Source organism: Ursus maritimus, unplaced genomic scaffold (assembly GCF_017311325.1).
Source record: "Ursus maritimus isolate PB19 unplaced genomic scaffold, ASM1731132v1 scaffold_10, whole genome shotgun sequence".
Classification (NCBI taxonomy): Eukaryota; Metazoa; Chordata; class Mammalia; order Carnivora; family Ursidae; genus Ursus; species Ursus maritimus.
In genome coordinates this window covers 60,450,587-60,477,155 of record NW_024423344.1, presented here as the reverse complement: position 1 = coordinate 60,477,155, position 26,569 = coordinate 60,450,587, and positions in this window count along the sequence as shown.

Genomic DNA, 26,569 nt, shown 5'->3' with positions numbered 1-26,569 from the left:
TTTTTTTCATAATTACTAAAAATGCTTCTAACTTGCTTATTCTTGACTCTTAATCATTTGCGTCATATTCAGCTTCCATAATCATACCAACTCTTGCCCAAAAAACTTTCAGTGATTATTGCTTACTGAACTAAATCAAGCTCCTTTGTTTTATAGTTAAGATTTGTCATAATATGCCCCTCAGCTTTCCCTTTTAACATTATCTGATCTCTCTTTATTCATATAAATTCTACATTCTTGGTCATCTGACTGGTGTTTGTCCTTCAAACATGCATTATAATTTCCTAGCTTTTAGCTTCAATTTTTATTCCAGGAAAGAATTAAAGGAATGGTCCAATGGTGCAAAAAATTCTAAGAACACAAAAATGGCTTTAAAGTTAAAATTTGAAGTTTGTCTCCTATTCCAGAAATATAGTGTATCTCAAAGTATTGGGATATCTCTCATATGAAAATGATTTTCATACAGTATAAGGAACTGCAAAAAATCAGAAATATATAGAAAGATAATAATGGATAGGGAAGCATTTCACTTTCAACTAGAGTCAAATATCTATATGCAAATTACAGTCCACTTCTATCGTATTTGAAGAAACAATAGCAAGGGGATGACAAATATAATATATATCAGAGTTAAATATTAATTTATAGACATTTCTAAATAGTAAACATATACAATGAATATAGAGGGCAAGAAAACATGGAGAGGAAAATGCGTTTTAAACTATTTAGAATTATTTCTTCCATGACATATTGTATTCTAACATCCAGTAATTTAGATGAACATTTCTTTCTTTATAAGTGTGAATACGATTTCCTCTACTTTAAGAGATGGGATGAGCTTGTCTAGTAAAATATTCTTTTTTCCCATCTTTCCAACGTTCACACAACTCTCATGCATTGCACGTTGGCGCCCCTTATCTCCTTTTGTGTGCCGGATTCAGATTTTCAGACCTCAGCTAGTGAAAGAATATTTTGAACTATTACATGATGCTGCTGCCTGCTGGCTCTGACAAATCAGTTTTGTCAAAGTCACCAACTTTGCATATCAGTATATGTGTGGTTTTGAATGACTTATTTTATTCTTTTCATATAACTTTATAAAAGAAGTGTAAAATAACAAATAAAAAATTCTAATGTCAGTTTTTAAACAGCCCTGGTTTATTTATCCTTGTCACAGTAGAGCAAAATTGAAATTCATTTGGCATATCTAAAATTGTTAGCCTCAAATGGACAATTTTTGGAATTAAATTAGTTAACTATTAATTCAGCTGTGAAGAAAAATAATGAAATTAAAGAAACGACATTGAATTCTATAAAGAGCATTAAAATAAATGCTAAAGCATTGTTGGTATAATATTGAAGCTTATAGTTTGTTTCTGTATTGCAAAACCTCTGGAAATAGAACCACACTTAGAATATGACTTTTAGTATAGATGACATGCTATGTTTTATTAGTTTCAGGTGTACAACACAGTGATTTACCAATTCTATACATTATTCAATGCTCACCACAATAAATGTAGTTACCATCAGTCACCATCACCATACATTATTACAATATTATTGACTGTATTCCCTATGCTATACTGTTCAACCCAGTGACTTACTTATTTTATAACTGAAAGTTATTACCTCTTAATCTTCTATACCTGTTTCACCCATTCCCGTGCCCCCCACCCCTCTGGTAACTGCCAGTTTGCTCTCTTATTTATGAGTCTTTTCTGTTTTCTGTTTGTTCATTTGTTTTGTTTTTTAGATTCCACTTTAATATTTTGATGTATTCCATTTTTCTGGATTTATGATTTTGTGATTAAACAAAATAGGGAGGATGCTGTCGAAGTCTTGCCTTTGTGGTTAGAATTATTTTCTTTCAGGAGCTCATGTAGCTTTATTAGCATCAGTCCCTATCTTTAGGCCAAGGTTGATAAGACGTCTATGCAGTCATCAGAGTTCACTGTGGTTTTACTCTTATGTCTAAGAAGAACCTTCCAGGGCCATTTTAATCCATCTTCTGCTATAGATTGGAAGTGACCATAGCCTTTTGTGTCTGTGGCACCCAAACCTTGGGACAGTTACTCTTAAACTTCATTGCAGTGTAAGAAGTGACAAGGAATATTATTTTCTAACAATTCCAGCAAAAACAAATGCTGCAAATTCTGAGTTTGCATTTAAAGTATTTATCTTTGCTTTCATGATATATTAAACACAGAAGGATAAATACCCAAAAAAGCCCATAATTAAGAATGTCTGTGGGGCGCCTAAGTCTTGATTTCCGCTCAGGTCATGATCTCAGCATGGTGAGATTGAGCCCTGCATGGGTTTCCGTGCTCATTGTGGATTCTGCTTGAGGTTCTTTCTCCTCTGCCTCTGCCCCTTCCCCTCTCGTGGTCTCCCTCTCTAAATAAATAAATAAAATCTTAAAAAAAAAAAAAAGAATATATGGGACTTATGTATAAAAATGAACAAGATAAATTTAAAAATATATTATTTAAGGGACTAAATATTTTCAATAGGATTTCACCTAGGATTGAACTGGTAACTCTCTTCAGAGTGTAGATACTCTGTATATATTTTTCATGTCTATTCATCAATGGCAAAGCAATCTCTTGTGCATTACACTCTGGAGATATATATTTATACACACACACATGTATCTGGAAATACATATATATACATATGAATTCATATTTATATTTATATTTGGAGCTCTTGAATTTTCTAAAAGCTTAGAATATATCATTAGCTTTAAGAATATGTGGAATAGGGGTACTTGGGTGGCTCAGTCCCATAAGCATCCGATTCTTGATTTTGACTCAGCGTCATGAGATCGAGCTCCACGTTGCATTCCATGCTCAGTGGGAGTCTGCTTGAGATTCTCTCTCCCTCTCTCTCTCTGCCCCACCCCCCTGTGTTCACTCTCGTGCTCTTTCTCTTTCTCCAAAATAAGTAAATAAATCTTCAAAAAAAAGAGTATGTGGAAGAAAGATAACATGGATTGTTTAGAGATTATATTATTCCAGATGCTAAAGAAATTTCAGAGAGGATTCAAAATTACTAATTATTTGTATTACTCTATGTAATTTCTCATCTCTCCACTATATACTTCCATAGTCCATGAGGTTATTTTAATAAAATTTTGCTTTTATTGTTTTAAGACTTGAAGAAATTGATTATTTTTAACAATCTGAACATTGCTTTGGTATTTGAGGTAGTCCAAAAGCAATCTCATTAGTAAATATTTCTGCATAGAATATAGCATTTTTCTTACATTTATTTTTATCTTTGAATTTAGGGACATCTAAATACTTTTTACTCGTGTTTTGCAATTGACTAACAATATAGCCAAGCTTTCAATCATGTTTTGCTTTATACTTTCAAAAATCTTTATATAATCTAGTCAGTCATCTGAACATTCTGTTAATATGTAGTCAAAGGCATTTTAATATTGCTGAGCACCCATAAATATATATTTGCAGATGCTGAAAGTTCCTTATGACCTTTGTGAAAATTATAAAAATGATTATAAATGTCTGAACAGCTAGACAAAACAAACAGTACTGGATTTTCCAGGAGTGTGATGTATAAGCCATAGAACATCTGTGCTATGAATGTTTAAATACATATGAAATCTGCCTTCATGCAGCAAACACCTAGTAAAACCAAACACATATGGTGATTTTGTGAACTGTTTTGGTCCTAATGCAAGGAAATTTTGTATTACTGTAATAGAAATCACAACAGACCTACAAGGCCCTGATAGGTGTATAATGGGATTCAGATTAGAATAGTGTATTTGACTTGTTAAGGTCCCTGTGTGGTAATAATTGTGTCGAAAACAAACAAAACATGATCAATATATTTTTAAGTTGATTTCAAGTAGTGTATTCTTAACTCATATAAAGGAATCTTAAATATATATATATTTTTAATAATATCTGAAGTACTCACCTTATTAGGTGAGTTTTTTCTCTTTCTCTGTTTCTTGTAAATCACCTATTTGTTTGCTTTAGCATGTTCAGAAATTAAGAGATAAGCTCCTAGAAAGTAGAGAATTTTTCTATGCCTCTCTTCCCTTTTCTTTTTCTTTTTTTTTTTTACATAATTTAGTATTTCTTTGATTAACAGTTACATAGTATGACACACGGATACTTGACCTTAAAATGAGGAAATGGTTTTACATATAAACAATATTGTTAATGAAAGGGAATGATTTTGCTGCTCAAATTTCTATATTTTGCAATGTTCTGTGTAAATATTGCATTAGATTTTCCAGTAGTGCCTGACTCTTTCTTGAGGGAAAGATAGAATTCTGTGAATTGATAATTAAGCATCATTTTTTGGTAAGAGCTATTGGATATAGATATTCCTAAACAGTATCCATATAAGCATTAAAAAAGCTCATACAAATAACAGCCATAGCTAGCAATGATTATTGTGGGATAAAAACACAAATATTCTGTCCTCTAATTTCTCGAGAGCAAGTTAAAACTAGTGTTAATTCATTAATATATGCCAAGTCCAGTGCTAAACCTATTATACTGTTTATGTCCATAACAGATTTCTGAGAAGCAATTATTATCCCACTTTTCTACATTGCAAAACCGAGCCTTAAAAAGGTAGGTAACTTGATGGAGGTGACATAGCTGGAAAGTGGTCAGGCGGTGGTGGGACTCAGGTCATCTGACTATAAATGTAAAGTTCTTGCCTATGTTCTACTGAATATTAGCTAATAATACCAATTCTCAGGGACTGCTTTCCTTTTTTCCTTCAACACATTTTCATGCATAGAAAATGTGTTCCATTGTTCTCTGATTTTGAATGGAAACATAAATAACATGGGAGAAATTTTTCACACTATTTCCAATTGTGCTTCTCACATAGAGACTGACAGAAGGAAGCCATTTTATCACATTATGATCAGTCACACTTGCAAATGCCATTTGAAGTGTCAGAGTGAAAATGTCTGCTCTTTCTGCTGTGTTCTTGGATGACTTATCTATGTCATTTAATTTTAAAAAGCAAATATATTAACCTATACAAACATTTCTGTTTCTATATAAGCATAACAGAAAAAAAATGAATCAACATCTTTCTTTATGTGATATAAATCATATTATCCTCAATTAAAATTTTGAAGTCTGCCATAGTGCAATGAACTTGTGTAATTCAGATCCTTTAATTAAATTTTATTGAGTGTAATGTTGTCTTTATCTGTATAAGTGAAACAAAAGGAAGATCTGGGGTTTGAAGAGTAGGAAAAGGATTCAAAATAGGAACTGTATCTCTATTTAATTTCCTGGTAAAGATATTTGGGCAATTTTTTCCCCACAGAACAGAATTTAAAATATATATACTCATGGGATGCCTGGGTGGCTCAGTCAGTTAAGCATCCAACTCTTGATTTTAGCTCAGGTCATGATCTCAGGGTCCTGAGATCAAGCCCCAGGTTTGGCTCTGCGTTCAGTAGGGAGTCTGCTTGAGATTCTCTCTCTCCCTTTCCCTCCGCCCCTCCCCACCTCAAATATATAAATAAATCCTTTTAAAAATACATATACTCAAAATATTACAATTATTAGAGATTTATGAGATTTATGATAGGAGGAAAAAAGTCTTTATTACCACAAGTTCATGATCCTCAGGAATCTCATTAAGCTCCTGTAGAAGTTTTAGGAACAAAGAATGGACAACTAGAATGGACACTAGGCCAAATTTCACTAATTCTAACTCTACCTGTGTGTGCATATGCATGTATATATGTGTTTTTCTGCTGAGAGCATAGTGGCTTTGCTGAACTATATTCCTCTTTTTCATTCCAAGTGAAGCATAAAATTATTTGGACTCCTTAATGGTTGTCAATGATATTCTTGTGATGGCCGGAAGTTTGCATTTGTACAGCTAGTTGCCTTTGTCTTGTTTTTCATTTCTTAGGGAAAAAGGGGAAAATAGGACTAGAAATTCTCCAAAATGTATTAGTTATTACCAACAAGGCATTCTACCTTTAACTCACAGTATTTATTCATTCACTGTAATCCAGTCTAACAAATCTACAGAGCGCTTCCTGCGTTCAAAGAGAGGCATGATTGCACCTTTGTTTTTGCCCACCTAAATAATGAACTCAAAGAAATACGTCTGACTGTCACCTTAATATTCTGTAAGTAATTATTTAAAGGTAATGTATTGGATTATTTGATTTTTTTTAGAATATAAAAGATGTCTTGTACTGGCTTACAATTTTATGCTGTTTTCTAGAATTTATATTCATTTTCTTCAACTTCTCAATTGTACTAAATTGGCTCCCTTGACACATTTTAATGATGTTTACCTAGAGAAAAAAAAAAAACACAAATTGGATATTGGAATAAATTGATTTTTCCAGCTTTAGGGAACCTCATTCCTATTTTAGATCATTTTTACCTCCTAACTGTGGATGGCTTTAGGCTTGGGCCAAATAGGCAACTACCTATTTTGTCTGATCGGAGAGGTGTCTTGGAAAAACCTCAACATTTGATTCACTTAATTCACTTTATACCTACCATTTACACACATTTCTAAATGTTTCTCTTTCAGACCCAAACATATGTCTTCATTTCCTATCATTTTTTTTTTTTTTTTGGATTTAGACATTCAAGATAACAGTTTCCATGTAAATTATGACTGCCAAGTCATTGAGATCATCCTATTTAGATTTCAGGGACCAAGGATAATTAGTCAGAAACTAGCTTACCCTTAGTGGAAAAAGTGTTCCCTAATATCTGTCTAAATAGCCAGGCCCACATGGAAAAGTCAATCATGCCTCTGTAAGAGGTCAGAATATTCAAGGGAAAAGGGAGTTACTGAAAAAATTAATGAAGATATAACAGAAAAAATGAAGACAAGTATATTTGGTAGAGGAATGGATCTGCTGGGCAGAAAATATGAAGATACTAGATCCAGCCCTGGCTTCTAATAGCTGTCACTTTGGCCAATCCATAAAGGCCCTCTGAGATTACTACGTATACAAACTTTTTTGCATATATAAATTTTAATGTCTTTCCCAATTCAGCAATTCTTAACATTTGATTTTCTAAATATATTTCTGCTCCTGTTCCATCCTAAAAAATAATAACAAGGAAGGCAGAGAAGGGAGGAAATTATCCATCATTGATCCTGATTATACTGTAACTACCAGCATTGAATTTTAATAATAAAGATGAAAGAAATCACAACAGATGCTGTGGCAGAAATAAAAGCGAGAAAAAAAAGGAAAAGTTCCCTAACACTCAAACAGAAAACTTATTGCTTTACTCAAGACACCACCAATAGCATCTTCCTTTTAAATGTTGTCATGGGGAGACTCTCATAGGTTTCTACTTTTCTACACAGCTGGGGATGATACAGAAAAGATTTATTTTGACAAAGTTAATTTGGCACATGTGATACCACCTGCTGTCTGTACTATATATTTTTTTGCTTATTGTGAAATGGCTCTGATGTTATCATTGTGTCTACAGGTACAGAAGGAAATAAACCACCCCCCACCACTACTCCCCTGCATTTGCCATCCTCTTTGAAAAACACAGGGCCATAAAAAGATGATTTGCAAAACTGGGATGAAAGATTAGAATGTTATTTTTATTATGATGTTAATAACGTGCTTGCAAGGCGTACACTGCCTGCTATTATTATTCTTTGTTGTGTAGAGCCCAAGAACCCATGATTGGCATTTGGGCCTTTATGAGATGATTCCTCTAATCATTCATTACTGCCTCTTCCACTACTGAAAACTATAGATATATCATAATCAGTGTTGATTAATTTTATGTCACCTTGAGTGGGTTATGAGATGCCCAGGTAGCAGTGTGTTTCTGGAAAAGATCAGCATTTGAATAAGTAGACTGAGTAAAGAGATCCTCTCTCACTGATGTGGTGGGTGAGTATCAATCAATCTGCTGGGGGATGAATAAAGCAAAAAGGAAGAAGAAGGATGAAATTTCTCTCTTCATGAGCTGGGACTTGTATCTTCTCTTGCCCTTGGATATCTGAGCTCCTGGTTCTGACCCTCAGACTTCTGGATTTAAACCAGGAACCCCTAGTTCTTAAGCCTTTGGACTTGGACTGATTTATACCGTCATGTTTCCTAGTTCCAACCCTGCAGATGGTAGATTATGGGACTTCTTGAGATCCATAACTGCCTAAGCCAATTCCTATAACAAATATCTCTCTCTCAATCTCTCTCTTATATATCTATATCTATATCTATATCTATATCTATATTTATATATCTACATATATATCTATATCTATATCTATATCTATATCTATATCTATATCTATATCTATATCTATCTATTTCCTATTGGTTCTGTTTCTCTGGAGAAACCTGTCTAATGCAATCAGGTTATTAAGAAGCTCACATTTTAAAGTCATATAATCAACTTCTTGATAATGGGATGTTGAAAATGGATAGTCTAGGGGCACCTGGGTGGCTCTGTCGTTAAGCATCTGCCTTCGGTCAGGGCGTGATTCCAGGGTCCTGGGATTGAGCCCCGCATCGGGATCCCTGCTCTGCTGGGAGCCTGCTTCTTCCTCTCCTACTCTCCCTGCTTGTGTTCCCTCTCTCGCTGGCTGTCTCTCTCTGTCAAATAAATAAAATCTGAAAAAGAAAAAGAAAAAGAAAATGGATAGTCTGTTCTCCAGGAGGGCACAGGACATTATCAGTTACAAACATGAATTCTGCTGTATTGAATTCTATGTTCTGTTCTTGTACTCAGAAACTCTTAAAATTTGCTTTCTATCAAGCTCTAGATTAACATTTGTTATTGTGGGAGTAATATACTTCCTTTAACTTGTCTTAATTCTGTGGTTAGAAGTTTTAAGGAATCACACCGGAAAAGAGAAAGATGATGCCTAGTGCACAACGCAGAGACTCTTTATGATAGGCTGTCCAGTTGCTAAGAAGAGGAGAGATGATCTCCTCCAAACCAAGCAAGATGGACACTCTTTTTTCTTTATTTTCAAGTAATCTCCACATCCAACATGGGGCTCGAACTCATGACCTTAGGATAAAGATTTGCATGCTCTATGAGCCAGCCAGGAGCCCTAAGACAGATACTCTTGACCTTGGACCCACTGAGACCCAAGCTCTGTCCCTGTGAATACCCCTTCACCTGACTCTGCTTATTGCTCTTTGAGAGTCCCAGCCTGTCCCCTAACCCACTCACAGGTTTTTATCTTCCCCCTTTGCTTAATGACTTTTATTTTTACTATTATTGTATTTGGAGGACTTCATAGTTTGTCTATAATTTTTCCCCTCCACAGGGTGACCATAAAAATGTGCCAGTCAGATCCCATGTGGGAAGGGGTGTGGTTGATTGACAGTAACAGCTGTCACGCCTGGGAATCCAACACTGTGTTTCTCTTGGTGTCCCATTTCCCCCAGATTATTGCTAGCCAATGCCTGGGAATGTTCTCAGCGCTGGTGCTGGCCTGTTCCTGTAGTTCATGGACCAGGAACAGTTCTAATAGACGATGTGTGCTGCGGACTCCCCACCATCCCAACAGAAACCTTCATAAAACTATATTGAGACCCCGAAACTGCATAATCCTTTTTCTCTGCCCTGTCACATCACAGCCCAGTCCTGTATTGTGCTCTGCAGGCTTTCTCTGCTGACGCCTGCTTCCTTCTCCACTCTCTCCTTCACAGACCCTTCCTCCAGTAAGTTGCTTGCATTTCTAATCCTGATTTAGCATCTGCTTCTTGGTGAATTCCAACTGATGGATTTCCTAATCCTAAGAAGCAGTTGATATGGCTCATTGAAAAAGGAAGAAAAACATAAACACATACAAAATCAGGTTTAAAAAAGAAAATGTGAGAAACAGATCTGAAAGTATATGGATCAAGGAGACTCTGGCTAATATGCAGTTGCGTACCAAGTAAATTATTTTAAATGGAAAACATATAAAAAGGGTATTTAAAAAACAAGTTAATTTTCTTTTCTTTTCTTTTCTTTTTTTCTCAAATTTCACTCTGAACTTCCTGGCATCTGGGGAAAAATGAATAAATTACACAAATTATAGCATAAATGTAACTTATGTTGACTATCTGGTTCAAAAGTTTGGCTTCTGCTGTAGCCATTTGTTTGCATCACCACTTACTTCCTTTGGGAAACTGTCCCTTCACAACCTTCTCCCTTTACAGTAGCCACAGTTGTCTGAATAGCAGCTGCCTTCTTGTTCATGAATTTATTCCCTGGCTTCAGTGACAGGCTGATGTATAGAGATACATGTCCACCACTCTGGATATAGTGAGTGGTTCTAGTAGACCTATGACTCAAGACTTGCCAACCAGTGATCTTGCCTAAGATCTTTCAGTTAAGCTTGGCAGGAAAAAGTCCTCTTTGTTCTTTTCCTGGAGCTATGTAGATATGCATGAAGATGCCAAAGGCCTTAGAGAATGATTAAAATAGTAAGATCGATATCTTGAAAACAACAGAGGTGAGAGATTGAGTGTCGATGGTACTAGAATCACTGACTGTAGTAATTTCTAAGGCTGTATTCCATCCCTGTTCTGGCTGTGGTTTGGCTATGTTATCTAATTAATTCAACATTTGGCTTAAGGCATCCCGAGTCGATGTTCTGTTGCTTATAAACCAAAACCCTTACCTAGTGTAGTTGTCTTTCTTATTCCTTGATATTACTTTCTTCATAGCATCTCTCTGACATTGTGTGCATTATATCATAATAAGCACTTGCAGACATTTGACAGGATATGGCTCTTGCACTTCATCTAGTAGAATACAAAATGAATTTATTGTATTGATTTTAACCATTTTATCTTGCATTTTATTTCATGTATTATTTGAACATTTAATAAGCCTCATTTTTAAGAATAATTTTAGATTTACAAAAATGTTACAAGCATTCTAGAGAAAATTCTATATGTGTCACACCTCATTTCTCTCATTGTTAACATTACTTTGGTACATTTGTCACAATTAGTGAACTGATACTGATACATTCTTATTACCTAAAGTCAATGCTTTATTCATATTTCCTCAGCTTTTCCCCTTGATGTCTTTATGTGATCCAGAACCCCATCTAGGTTACCACATTACTTTTAGCAGTCACATCTCCTTAGGTTGGTTCCTCTTTGTTGTGACAATGTCTCAAATTTTCCTGGTTTTTGATGCCCTTGACAATTTTCAGGAATACTAGTCCAACATCTTGTAGAATATCCTCATTTGGAATTGGTCTAATGTTTTTCTCATACTAAGACTATGGTTATGGGTTTTGGGAAAGAAGATCACAGAGTTAAAATGCCATTCTCTTCACATCATATCTGTTTTCATGATATCTGAGTTCTCATAAGTTTTATCCCCCATCTGCTAAATTTGCTTACAACAGGAAAGGAAAATATTACATTACTTCTAAATAATTATTTATTGGCTTCCTTGGAAGAGGACCTCAGTTACTATGTAATATTACTTTTACGCTTTCCACATTTGGCTTTCAAACATATGTTCAGGGGCACTTTCATTGCAAATGAGGGAGAGTCTGCATCTGATTGAGATCATTTTATTTGTTTTCACTTGATACAGTACCAGTGTTTTTGAAACATATTTGCCAGTGAGCATGATAGCAGCTTATCTATCATTTTCATTGTTATCTTCCTACTCAAACTTTTTCCTGTTACTTTAATCAAACTAATTCATCATCTCACTTTCCTTTGATGTTCCTAGAGATTTGTATCTCTATATATAAGCATTACATCTTTTTTGATTGATTTTCCCCCATGTTCAGTGTAAGTGTAATAATCTCTGTTGAGTTTGATCTAGCTAAATTCCATGTCTTAAATTAAATTTTTAGTTGTTTCTAGGAGAATTGAGATTTCGCACTGATCAGTACTGCTGAGAGTGAAATCAAAGTAAAAAAAGTTCTTAAAGAATTGTTATGATACGATATATGCATAGATTTTATTGAGTACTGAAAGAGTATTACATTAAATTTTATTTTATTATTGTGATGGATAGACCAACTTACACCTTTGATGAAGAATAGCCATAAACCAGGATGTATCAATTACATGTGGCAGTTAATCTATATAGATGGGATGGGGGAGTATGTTAATGACGTCTTAAGAACATTGTTGAGACATACTGCCTAAAAGAGCAGGAAAAATGGTAGGGAAGCCATGTAAATTTCAGGTGGTAAGGGTAGGTTGTACATATTTGGGGAACACAGTGTAATATAACAGAGAACCTGACGTGAAAAATGTTCAACATCAAACAATCTGAGACAAGGTAATGGTGTCCCATCAGACAAGTAGAACACGAGATATGTAATTGTAAGTGCAGAAATGCTGTCATTTGCCATTAAATTTGTTTTCCTACAGATAAATACAAGTTAGTATTTGGGAATAAACTTCAATTTCTAGAGAATGAACTGGAGAAAACCAGTTCTGGGAAAAGACTGTTGACCTGGACAGGTGACTAGAATCAGAATGCAGAATCAGGACACCACTGTGGACCAGGGCATGTGGAGGAACTTTATTCAGTATAACTTAGGTGAAGGGACTTGGTCCTAATGCATGTAATAAATTAATAGGGAAATCAGTGTTAGAATTGGGATTCTTCATGCTGGTTCAGAGTGTTGACAATGGCGCTATTGGGTCCAACTACAAAAATTTGTAATTAGCCTCAGGATATGGCTTAGCTAATAAGCTGAACAAGGAATTTTGTTTAAGAATGGTCTCCATTTATAGTACTAAAGTTCAATAATCACTGTAAACTGGATTACCCAATTTCTCTCCATTCTAACAGTAGTGATGAAGAGGGTCCTTTGACTTCTAAACCCTCAGTGAGGAGCAGTTCGGAATGGAATCGAGATCCACTGTAATACAAGGAAAACATATTAAAAATATTTCCAATTAGCAATGGCCAAAACACTAGGAGAAGAATGTAGTAGTGGTTTATTTCCTATAAACAGGATATGTAGTCTGAGTGAAATTTTGTAGTAGTGTTTGAAAATAATGCAAATGATTTCCTGGCTCAGAAAAAACATTCAAAATATAAGTAGATGTTTCTATAAGAATAACAGTCCATTCTTGGATGCTTTTGAGTTATTTCATGTATTATGTAGGCAACTACAATTTTCTTTCTAGACTTTTATGATAGTCATTTCTACTTAATGTTTTTCTACATAATTTAATTTGGTTTAAAAAGATAAATTCATAGAAGTGAAAGTATTATGATAAAAATGTCCCTGAAGAAAATAGTTTTCTTATGCCTTATGCCTATGTATTGTCATATACATAGACAAGGCAATCTATCTATCTATCTATCTATCTATCTATCTATCTATCTATCTATAAAGTTTAAGTGATATGCTGAAGGCCCTATGAGTTCATTTGGAGAAAAGCTAGGTCTGAAAATCTCATGCCTTTCTTTGGTATTGTGCGGTTCAGTTCTCATTGATTCCATTTTTTATTTTCTACCTTGTATTAGCAATATCATAATTCTGAACTGTTTGGAAAGTTTCTGGGTGTCTAAAAATAGCAATGTTCCTTTTAGAGTTATACTTTAATAATTCATAAAGATAATATCTGAAATGATATCAATAGAAACATATAATACTTTCTTCTCCAATTCCTTTATCAGAACAAATACTAAAATATTACCATGCTAAAATATTGCTACCTTAAAGTATTTCCACATTAACAATAACAGTTGAATGTTATTTTTTCCTGTGTTTTAAAACTATTTCAGATAATTTTTTTTAAAGATTTTATTTATTTGACAGAGACAGCCAGCGAGAGAGGGAACACAAGCAGGGGGAATAGAAGAGGGAGAAGCAGCCTCCTAGCAGAGGAGCCTGATGTGGGGCTCGATCCCAGAATGCTGGGATCACGCCCTGAGCCGAAGGCAGATGCTTAACAACTGTGCCACCCAGGTGCCCCCAGATATTTTTTTCATAAACTGAGCATGAGTTAGGGAACGGTCCCTAAGACACTCTCACTTGTCATCAATAGCAAGTTTCAGCAATTTTCTAGAAGAACTCACAGAACTCACTGAAAGCTGTTATATTCATGGTTACAGTTTACTACACTGAAAATGCACAGATGAAAATCAGTCAAGGGAAGAGATGCATGGGACAAAGTGCTAGAGATTACAGATGTACAACATCCAGTCTTATTCTTTCCATTGAGTCATAGACGGCATTAATTCCTCCTAGAAAAATGCATGATGGCATGTTTGAAGGACTGCCAGTCAGGGAAGCTCTTTCAAGTTCAGGGTCTCTACTGAGTTCTGTCAGGTAGCCGTGCGGACTGTGCACATGACTAACCTCTGTCCCCAGTTAATACCTGGATATATATTAGGCAAACTATGAGTCAAATATCAGAGATGACAATTGTGGGCTCTTTCAAGAAGAAGACTAATCACATAAGAGAAAATTCAGATAAAATGTCTTTGTCATATATGCCTTATGAGCTTATACATGATTTCTAAAGATAGTACAATTGTAATTGAAAAGTATTGCTATGAAATGTCGTCACTGAAGCCAAGGTATAATGGGTTTAAGGTATTGTCTTTCAGCACCAAACTCAGCCTTCTGAGCTGGGATCTCACATATTAGAATCTGCCAACAAGGGATGCTGGAAGGTGGTTGCACAGCAAGAATAGGAAGAAGGGATTTGCTCCTTTCTATCTTCATATGGGGGGCTTTCCTGGGTTTACAATTTCTATGAATATCACCCTAATATAGCCTGTTCACACTTGAATCAAGTAGGCCTTTTTGTAGCAGCAGCTGAATCCACATGCCAGTTTTCCCAAAATGTGCCGTACCAGTTCATGGTAACTGCCTCTTAGAAACCAACAACTAAGCAGGACCCACTTCCACAGGGTGGTCCTCCAAGCTCAGGTCTGTCAGCAGCTGGACAGCTACTCCCTTCTCTGGGTTCTTACTCTCACCTCAGCAGACCTTCTCTTTTAAGTTTTTAAGTTTTTATAATTCCCAAGTCTTTTCTTGGTTTCCCCAGCTCTACGGGTGATAGTTACTTTCTACAGCTGATACCTCCATACTACATTGGAATTTTCTGTTTACCTTTTAAAAACTAACACCCTCATACCTAAGTAAAAATTATTCTATCAAATTCTCTCTGTTCCAGTAACTAGATGGATTCTGCTGTCTGACTGGACCCTAGCTGATATGAGGGGAGCATGTATGGAGGAAATAAGTAGAGACTGAATATAGTTTGATAGAAGTGACTTGGCAATAAAGAGAAGAGAGACAGGCATGGCTTAAAGAATTGATGCAAGGCATATGGAAGATCTGAGGATGTTTGGGGACAGCAGGGAAATGCTAATGGAATGAGAAAGCTTGAGAACTGATGAGATGGAGGGAATGAATGAGGCTGAAGGTCCCAGAGGCAATAGAAGTCATTTAGTTTAATGGATAAAGGAGATGTTATTAGTCTGAAACGGAGGAAAGTGACATCTTTCCTACAAGCAGAAAAAAAAATGAACAGGTAAAAAGCAGTTTAATGTTATAGGGAAGTTTTCAAGGGAGAAAAGAAAACACAGGAGTAAAAGAGAAACTGAGAAATTTAATTCTCATTGAAGAAGGTGGTGAACATCTGCCAAAATGAATAAAAGATAGGAATTTGAAGAGTAGTAAATTTGGACTACCGACCATGGCCATCAATAAACACAATTTTAATAGTTGAAATTATATTAGCCAGGACACTTTTGGTTTTAGGTAACAAAGGCCCAACTGGATCAAAAAGAATGGTAAAAAATGAATTTAATGGGTGTGTATCAGAGTAACTTATAAAGTTAAAAGGGAAGGTAGTCAGGTCTTGGCAACTTATGATGCAGGGAAAATCACAAGCCAAGAAGGATTAGAACAGGAACATAACCACCATCCATCTTCATATTCTCTGTGTCATTTATTTATGCTTCTCTCTAGCTATTGACTCCATTTACTCTTTCTCTGTGATAGCCTTGTTCATCCAGCAGGAAACATGGTCACTATGTGGAAAAGAGACCTCTATTCCATTGCAAGAAATCCACATAGAAGATGCCAGGTATCCAGCCTGATTGAGGTATATGACGTTCAGCAATCACTCTGCCTCAGGATGAGTTTGATCAGTGGCCTAGTGTGGGTCAATGGCCCATGATGTGGAAATGTAGGAAAATTGCAATTCCTATTCAAAACATTCATTGATAGTATATTAGTTTCTGCTAATTGTGTAACAATGGCCTACAAGCTTGGTGCTTAAAAAACACAAATTCATTATCGTGCAGTCTCTGTAGGTCAGAAGCCCAGGCACTGCTCAGGGTCTTACAAGACTGAAAGCAAAGTGTCAGCTAAAATGCCAGTTGAGGCTAAATTTGTGCTTGGAGTTCAGGGTCCTCTTCCAATCTCTGTCTGTTTTCCAGAATGTAATTTCTTGCATGTGTTAGAATGATTTCTTGCTAGCTAGTTTCAGCCAGGGGTCGCTCTTCACCTCTACAGAGGCCACCATCAGGTCCTGGCTGTGTGGCTTCCCTCATAGACAGTTCATAATGTGATCGTTTGCTTATTTCCAGGGTAGCAGGAGAATATTTTGATGATGCTTTATCTTCTTTTTAGGAATTCAGTGGATTAAATTAGGCGTGCCTAGGATAATCTCCCATTTGATTATCTCAAACTCAACTCTGTAGGAATCTTGATTAAAAAACCCCTTTTCCATATTCTATAGATTAATCACAGGAGTGATACACTGTAATGTTCATTGGTGCTACCCACACTGTAAGGGAGGACATTCAGAGCATGTACATCGGAGTGGGAATCTTAGGGGTCATCCTAGAATTCTGCCTACCAGAGTCTATTTCCTGGTCCACAATGATTCATGTCCCTGCCACAAAGTAAATTACATTCACCCAGCCCCACCCCCTTCCAACACTCCCAAGAGTTTCATCCCATTATAGCATCAGTTCAAAGCCTAAATTCTCATCACCTAAATCATCTAAATTAGATGTGGATAAGGCTTCTATGTGTGATTCATTAAGTGCCAGCTAGGGCACTTTTCTGATCTACAGCTCAGGGTCCTCATCTAATCTCATTCAGATGCTGGGTAGAATACCATTCTTGATGGTTGCCGGACTGAGATCCCTATTTCCTTGCTGGCTTTTGGCTCCTAGAGACTTCTAGAGGCTTCCTTTAGAAGCTTTGTGTCTGCCTCCATAGGTAGTTTACAACAACAAATCATCGTTTACTTTCTTTCAGGCCCTCAGGGAAACTTTTCAGTGCTACTTCACTTTCTTTCAAAGATCTCACCTGGTTAGATCAGGGCCACCCTCAAAGTCAAATGTTTGGCAAACTAATCATGAAAGTGATATCCTGTCGTATTCATTGCTGTTAACCCCACACTGAAGGAGAGGGAATTATATAGAGTGTGTACATTGGAAATGGGAATTTTTCCTACCACAGGTGGATATAGCAGCAGTTGTTAGCATCCTGCCTTCCAAGGGTGTTACTGTTCCCATTGGTGGGAATCCTGCTATAAAGTCAATATTATTGATATGTATTGTCTATTCTCTACTCAAATCATTTTCAAACAAGCAAATAGCTCTATCCACCTTATTGGACAGTATCAAAAAGTCATTCCCAATCCCTCTCTTTTCCTCATATCCACAATGTAATCAATTAACAGACCCTATCTTCAGCACTTAATCCAACCAGCATCAACTCTCATGACAACAGCAGTAGCAGGAAGTTCTACCTCTTCAACTCTTGACTCCTTATAATCTACCAGCAGTATCTTCTGAAAATGCATTAGATATATCTACAAATATAATCAGATCATTAAAGAAAATTTTTAAAATTTCTAGTGACAGACTATAAACAGAATAAAATTCAAACTATCATGTTCTATAAGTTTCTACATGGTCTGTTCCCTACTTACATTATACCCAATATCATCTCATTACTCTCTCCACCCAACTCATTCACCCATTTCTAGCCACAGTTTTCATTTTTGCATTAAGATTATTACACTTTCTTTTTCTTTACATTTGAGACTTATTACCTTGTTAGTATGACTATCTCTTCAGTGCATTCCCTGACCATTTTATCTGAATCGTAATCTCTTTCTTATCCAGCCAACCAATGTTTATCTTGTTTACTTCAAAAAAAAAAATTATTCTTGTCTGTGTGCCCTTAACTTCTAGATGTTGTTTCTATTCCTACAGAAGGGCTCAGTTCACTCCTGCACCCTCTTCCCTGGTGTCCTGCCTCATCTTAAGGAGCCAGTGTTTGCTTCCACTCTGCGTCTCAAGACTTCAATCCATATTTAGACTATCCCACTAGCATGAGTTGAACTATCTAATCCTTTGAGGGGAAAGGGGCAACGATGGCAGTGCTACTGTGGTAATACTAAGATAGGCCAGGAAAAAGTAGAAAATGAATTACAACGGAGCATTTTAAGATGCGAACTAAGCCTCAAATAGTTACATGAAAGTTGTCTAATTCTCCCTGTAATTTCTATGATTTTGTGACCCAGAATTAATTTATAGCTTATATAACTGGTTGTCATAGTTCATTTAATTTTGGGTCCAATTTTATGTTACATGTATTTAAATGCACATGTTTTATATACACTGCTACAATTGCTTTTAATCTAAGGTAGTTCTACAATTTATATAAATAAAGGCTTAGCCTTAAATTCAGTAAACGTGTTTACTTTTTTTTACGTGTTTACTGACTTTTTAATAAAGCAATGTATTCAAAGGGATTAACCAGAGTAATTTACATTTATTTGAATATATATTGCAAGATAAGTTTTTATTCCAATAGAGAACACTAATAAAATAGTTGATCCCTATTTCATAAAACAAAGATTTTTTTAATGTATTCATGGAGATGCAGTAGGTATGTGTGGGTATGCATGGAGATGTGTGTACGTAAATCTATAAATATAGGTCATAGTGGTTTAAAACAGCATCTGATTTGAAGCCTTGTTTTTGACTACTAGTCACAGAGTTTGCCAGCCGTGTTGCTTTTAGGAAGTGCCTTTTTTTTAGACTTCAGTTTGTCTCATCTGTTAAATGGAAATAATAACATCTAAAACATAGAATTTTGTGAAGATCAGACTTAAGTGATATCCTTTACTAGCACTGGTCACATAGTAAATTTTTAGTAAGCTTATAATCAGGCACATAATTAGAGCAGAATAACAGTTTGGAAGTGATTAGGTTTCTGTTGATGCCAAGCCAGTTATCACACATTGAGTGTTCTGTATGTCAGAAGCTCAACACAGGTTTTTCTGGGCTAAAATATAGTTGGGAAGGTTTTTTTCTAGGGGCTCCAGGGGAGGATCTCTTTCCTTACTTATTTGAGTTATTGGCAGAATTCAATTCCTTCTTTTAATAGGACAGAAGTCCCCATTTCTTTGTCACCTGAGGGCTGCTTTCTGCTCCTAGAAGTTGCCCACATTCCCTGGTTCATGGTCCTTTTCTCCATCTTCAAAACTGCAGCAAGGGTTTAGTCCCTCTCACACTTTGAATCTCTCCTGCCTCTTCTGTGCCATCCCTTGACCCACTCTCCTGCCTTCCTCTCCCACTTGTAAAGGCCTATATGATTACTTTGGGCCCACCTGGATAATTCACAATATTCTGTGTGTTGTAGTGTCTGTAACCTTAATTCCATGTGTGAGGTCCCATTTTTGTTCTGTATATTAATATATTTTCAGGTTCTGGGGATGAGACTGTAGACATCCTCTGCCTGCCATGGACAACATTTTTTAAGAATGCTGTACACCTTTTACATAGAGAATCTGACAAAATATCAGTTTAGACTATTTTCTAACTTTCCGTGTCTCTAATAGTATGTATTCCACTTAGTTTTTAGAATCAAATACACAGAAGCATTACTGGACATTGACTGCATTAACACTAAGCAACGAACAATATGTAATTTAGGAACAGAATACACACACACAGATGTACACACATACAAACACACACATATTCACATCCATCCGTCCATGCCTGAAATTAATATGCAGATCTAAATACAATGTGATTTTAATTTTAATCAGCCTCACCTGGGAATTGATGTTTTTCTTCTTGGGAGTTGTGATCAAGGGAAACTTCACTGTGCTACTCCCATCTGCTGTTTATTGTTCTGTTTTGTTACCTGGTTCTAAATTTTGAAACATTTATTTATCTCAAATCAGTCTTTATCAGGAATCACTTCCTTATTATAGCAAAAAAAAATTTTTTTACCAAGCTTTCTCAATCTATTACTGTAATTACAAGAAATTCAAGTGTTAAGTATCAGTTCTTCATCATCTGATCTTCTAGAGCTCTGATTATATCCTTTTCCCCCTATTATCTGCTGCATATTTTCATCCAGTCTGGAAACTTACAGAGGACTATTTCCCTCCTTCAGTTTTGATAAAACTATGTCTGTCACAATTGCCTTTGACCTCAAAGCAATGATTTCATCTTTGTGCTCCAATGCCAGGGCGAGGGGTTGGGGATGTAAAGATTGACCTAGATTTAGGGGAACGAAAACAACGTCTAGACTGAGTCATGCCTGGAAAGTGTTTCCCAAAGTGCAGAAAACATTTATTCTATCTATGCATAATTATTTTGTCCCAGAATCTGACGCCCCTGCTGACTGCAGCCACCTGGGTGTCCCGGCACACTCTCTGTACGGCTGTCCATCATGGCTCTGTATTTTTACGAATATATTCCTGGCCTAGAGAGGCATACTATGTCATATTTAACCCCATTTAGCAGCTTCAATAGCTAATGCTTAGAGATATAAATAAACAACATGAGCCAAATGTTACAGTTTTTAAAAACTGGCTATTCACAATTTACATACTCTATTTTATCACTTAAAGGATAGAGTACATAAATTCAATGAAAGCACTAATTTAACATTTATTCATCTCAGTTTCTTATGGATTTGTTATTAACTCAGTGCTTACTCATTTCCCCTTTCTTTTGTAAATTCTAAAATTGATATAAGTGTTTAAAAATTAAAAGAAAAAAAAGGAACAGTGTTGAAAGACTTCCCTTGAATCTTTTCCTTAAATATGTATCTTGTAAATGATATTTGATGATTTCTGTTCTTATTTCTTCTGGTGGTTACCCCTATAATTGCAAGCAATAAGTTTGTACATTATTTCCTATTTATCAACATAAACTATCTTTTTACTCTCTCTGCTACTCTGAGACAGATGCCTGACTTACACATTTGTTTTTTCCACTTTCCCATTCCTTCCAATCATTGTGAGATTAATTTTTGTTTTGTTTTTCTTTTTTAATCACTTTTATAAATCCTACTACTGTGTCGAAATGTAATTTTGGTCCATCATATTTAGACAGTATACTTTGAATTCTCTTTATACAAAATGATGAAACTAGTACTGCCTTATCTCTACATTTCCTTCCCACTTCCTCTCTGCTCACCAGCCTCATCATTGTGTGTACAACATTGATATTTATCACATTTGCATCTCATTATATAGCTATACTTTTTCATGCTCTTTGATTGATTCTGAAAAACAAAAGGTCATAAACACTTTCTATTACAGTATAGTAATGCAAATATTACCTCCAGAACAACCATATTATTGGACCTGTAGAGCATGCAAAATCAGCTTACTCTAAAACTTGCTCTTTCTTGGGAGATAAATCCAACAGACAAGATGTATTGGAATCAATCTTTAATACTCTAGTAACTGCATAAAGTCATGTCATCTTTTAGTTTCCTTCATATTGGGACCATAAATTACATAGCCAATTTTTTTTTTTCCATAAAACTTTTCATTTCCATTGTTGTTGGAAGAATATAAGCCTTTCTTTGCCACATCTCTGAGATCATCAAGTCTCCTCATTTTATTCTACTAATTATTAAACAGGGATTTTAGATTGACTGCACTGCAGATCAGTTGCAAAATGCTATCCAATGATTTGTTGTGAAGATACTCTTGGGTGAGATCCATTGTTTCTTCAACGTAAATTGTGGAAGAGATCTCTATAGGTTTGTTTGGTTGTGTGTTTACTTATTTTTTAAATTGTTTTGTTAATTTGTTGTCTTTTTTTTCTCCCTGGAGAATTAGGCATGAAATCATGAAGGACGAGGGGATGGGCTGAATGTTAACTTTGTAAAGCTGAATGACAGACACCATGTATGTTCTAGAATTAGTCCTCAAACAACAAGCCTAGTTATCCAAGGGAGAAGGGGACCAGGGCATCTGAATAGAACTGTGTTTGTAGGAGAGGACCCCCTGCCCAGTGTCCTGATTGGCATAGAAAGTGAGCCCCTTAGAGGTGTTAGAATCTCTTTATAACTAACTTTCTGAATAAAAAAATGACAACTGTATTAAGGGCCAACATTTAGGAGCTAATATTTAAAATTTTGAGAATAGCTGTAGTCATTTCTGAGTATTTCTCAGAAAACTCTCAGGTTCTGACAATAGTTTTATTTATTGTTAGGGTAACTCTTAAATCTGTTTCATGAGATACAGCTTTTCTCCAAGTTGTCATAGATATATAGCGGAATTTGCAAAAAACTTGTTAAGGGCTGCTAACCACACACTACATCCCCATTTTAAAATATTTCCATTTTTAAAAATGTTTTTGATTTATACCAACTATGGTGCATATCTTCAATTTTCATGGGGATTATTATTCTCTGGTATGAGGTAAATAGTTGTAGATGAGATCCTTTATCATGAAGATTTCGTAAGGCCAGTTGTGGCCCATCCTTCTAATGGTAATGTGTAACTAGATAAAATAATACAGCATTTCCTGCAAAAAAAATTTTTTTGCTTTTCTATTTCTACTTAAAAGTAAGAATATACCTAAAGCTAGTGCCTATTATTTAAAAAGAACTGCCAAAAAATGCTTAAAATTTACTTATGCATGCAAAATGACATTTGAAGTTTACAACGAAGTTTATAGAAATGATGCTTGATTTGGGGACTTTATTGTGTATTTCCTATTGTACTTAAAATTCCTTAATTCTAATTAAAAAAATTAAAAATGTATTTAAAGAGTATAATCTCTACTAATTTGCTATACTAGGATTAACTTCCTGCAATGCTTAGATTTTTCTAGATTGTATAAATATGTCCCAAAACATACTCTGTTATATTGAACAGAATCTCCTTTCTGAAGTAAAAAATGTGAAACCTATGCTTCCTATTAGCTATATTATATTGAGCAAAGAAAATAGAAACGAGCATACAATGTTTATAAGAAATGGTTATTTTTATTAATAGAAATTGAAAAGACATGTATAAAAAATGCCTAGCAGATGATCTGGAAAAGAATTGGTGCTCAATAAACGCCCCTTCTCTTACTTTATGCTACTGTAATGAAGAGAAGAAACGATTTTAATCAGAGCAGTAAAATTTTACACTAGGAGAATAATTTTGTTTCATCCATGCCCAGTTTTTAGCCTCAGGCAAAGTAAACATAACAATAAATCTTTATTTAGTTCATCTAACTGCAAAAGCATGGTATTGTGTACTTAATAGTTCTTAGAAGGAAATGCCTAATGATTTAACAAAATGTGGCACATTTTCTGGGCCAAATCCATAAGTAATAAATTGTGGGAACTTACAGAGTTTGAAATTGCACACAAAAGTTTTCTTGAGATAAGAATAAATTGAAAAGAACAGTGGTAACCTATCATTTATATTCTTCTATTTACAACCTAAGTATTCTATGCTACATTTGGTGGTTACACATTCTTCTTCTACTGATAGTCTTCACTCCACTAGGTTATAATAGTTCTCCAAAACAAACTGAAGTGAGATAATGAGTTTGTTATTTGTACCTTGCAGTTCAATAGCTGTGGAATAAAAATAGTACGCATTTTTTTGTTTGCTTAATGTAGATTTTAAGAATATATATAAATACTTTTGTGAAATTTAAGAAGACCATCTATTTGAATTGCATGGATAAAAATACAATTTAAACGTAAATTTTCTTGAGGTAGATGATCAGTATTTTTTCAAGCATGTAATGAGATTGCACCTTTCTCTTCATTTTATGATTAATACATAAGTTGGTTTTTAAATATTTAAAGTAAATGTACAAATTGCTTGTTTATGAACTAAACAGTTCAGTAGCTCTTTTTAAGTTAAAAATGTTTTTCAAGTAACACATCTAAATCTTTTACAGAACTCAAAATCTAGATCGTGGAAGAAGGCTCATTTGAACTCAAAGAAAAAGAAATTTCAATTTATAAGGCAGATTATTCTTTTCAATTTTATTTCTGAAAAATAGAAAAATAACTTCTTTGAAACAGTATATATTATAGCTCTTTGTCTTCAAAATTGATAGGATATAAGAATTTTAAACATGAAAGTTTTTAAAGTATAATATTGTTATCAGATTTTAAACTGTAATTTTATAAATAGCATACAGTGTGATACTTAGTCTTTAAAGTTTTTTAATATACCATAATTCATGAATATGTAGAAAATAGAATAACAAAAATGAATAGATAAATAAACTACATAATGGCACTAAATTGTTCTTTATTTCCTTTCCTAAAAAAGTACCAGGGACAGATCAAAATGAACCATCGTTTAGTTGCATTTCTTTCTTACAAACATTTCATTAGAGGAATATTTTCTAAATGATGCAACTGGATACATTAAATTGAGTTTTTGCCATTTAGAATTTTATTTGGCTTGTTGAAATACTTTATCCCAATATTACACATATAAAGAATAAAAAGGAAATGAATTTTAGAAAATCTATCAATCATCTATCTTTCTATAGACTTTGAGCTCACTAAGTTTAGCTGTGTAAGCAAGTTACTTTATTCTATAGAAATTGTTTTTGATCTTTTTTTCTCTTTTCATCTGTAAACTGATGAGATTAAATTATTTTCATTGGACAACTGAGATGTTATAGTCTAAAATCATAGACTTCATAATTTATTACTGAGGTATACGCTTCTATAGCTGTAAAGAAAATAGCTATATAAAGGTAGTATGGCTATGGCATTTTATATATTTTCCTACATGTAGTAGTTATAATCTGATAAAGTTAAATGAAAAGATTTTGAGAAATTAAGTCTCATTATTAATTTTCTAGAGGCTTTTTAAATTGTTCATATGCATGCAGGGCCCTCCTCTATTAATATTAATACTTACTTTTTCAGGTTTTTTTGAAGTTTTTATTTATTTAGAGAGAGAGTGTGCAAGCTGGGGGAGGGGCAAAGGGAGAGGGAGAGAGCATCTCAAGCAGACTCTGTGCTGAGAGCAGAGCCCAAGGCAGGGCTCGATGTGGAGCTCAACTCGGGGCTCCATCTCATGACCCTGAGATTATGACCTGAGCCGTAATCAAGAGTCTGACCCTTAACTGACTGAGCAACCCAGGCACCCCAATGCTCATTTTTTATTAGAGTAACAATAGTGATATTTTGCAAAATTTTACAGAAATAGTGCATATTAGCGTTCATGTATATATTTTTCTGTAACTCTAGTTATGTCCCAAATTTGGAAGACATGCTATCAAAACTCCCTACATAATATGGAAGTATTCCAATACTTTTCAACACATTTTACTTTGTGATTCATTTAAATTTGTCAAAAATATCAGTTAGTGCAAAGAATTTGAAATGAGTACAAAACCAAATATTATGAAAAGTAAAAACAATGAAATATATTAATGAATATTTCCTTACCTACTGTGATGATAGTAACATCTGCCTTCATTTTGATTGTATTATGTCTATCCATAAGAAATTTATGAAAATTGGATCCAACCAAAAGAAAATCATCTGCTTAGCCTCTTAAATTGTAATACCTCATCATCATCTTGGATCAATAAATAATGAGCTAAACAGCAAGGCGTAGTAAAAGAGGATTGTTAAAAAAAATTAAAATAAAATAGGGGCACCTGGGTGGTGAAGTTGGTTGAGCATCTGACTCTTGGTTTTGGCTCAGGTCCTATTCTCAGGGTGGTGAGATGGAGCCCCACGTCAGGCTCTGCTCTCAGTGCAGAGTCTGCCGGAGATTCTTTCTCCTTCTCCCTCTCCCTCTCCCACTTGTGTGCATGCTCTCTCTCTAAAATAAATAAATATTTTTTAAAAAATTAAAATGAAATAAATACAAGGAAAAACACTATTAAACCTCTACATAATACTCTAGTTTCTATACTTTTTTCACCAAGAGGCACCAAAAAGCTGCTTGCAAATCAGAAATTCTTGGGGCACCTGGGTATCTCAGTGGGTTAAGTGGCTGGTTCTTGATTTCCGCTCAGGTCATAATTTCAGGGTCCTGAGATCAAGCCCTGTGTGGGGCTTTCTGCTCAGCAGGGAGTCTGTTTCAGGATTTCCTCTCTCTCCCTCTGTTCCTCTCTCTCTCTCTTACTCTCTAAGATAAATAAATAAATCTTTTTAAAAAAGCAGAAACTCCCCAACTATAATGGATCATGTATTATTCATTTTGCTAACAAAGGTACATTCATTAGAATCATATAACTAAAAGACTAAAAAAGTAATCATAAATAACTTCAAAAAATAATAGGCCTTGGGGCTCCTGGGTGGCTCAGTCAGTTAAGCGTCTGCCTTT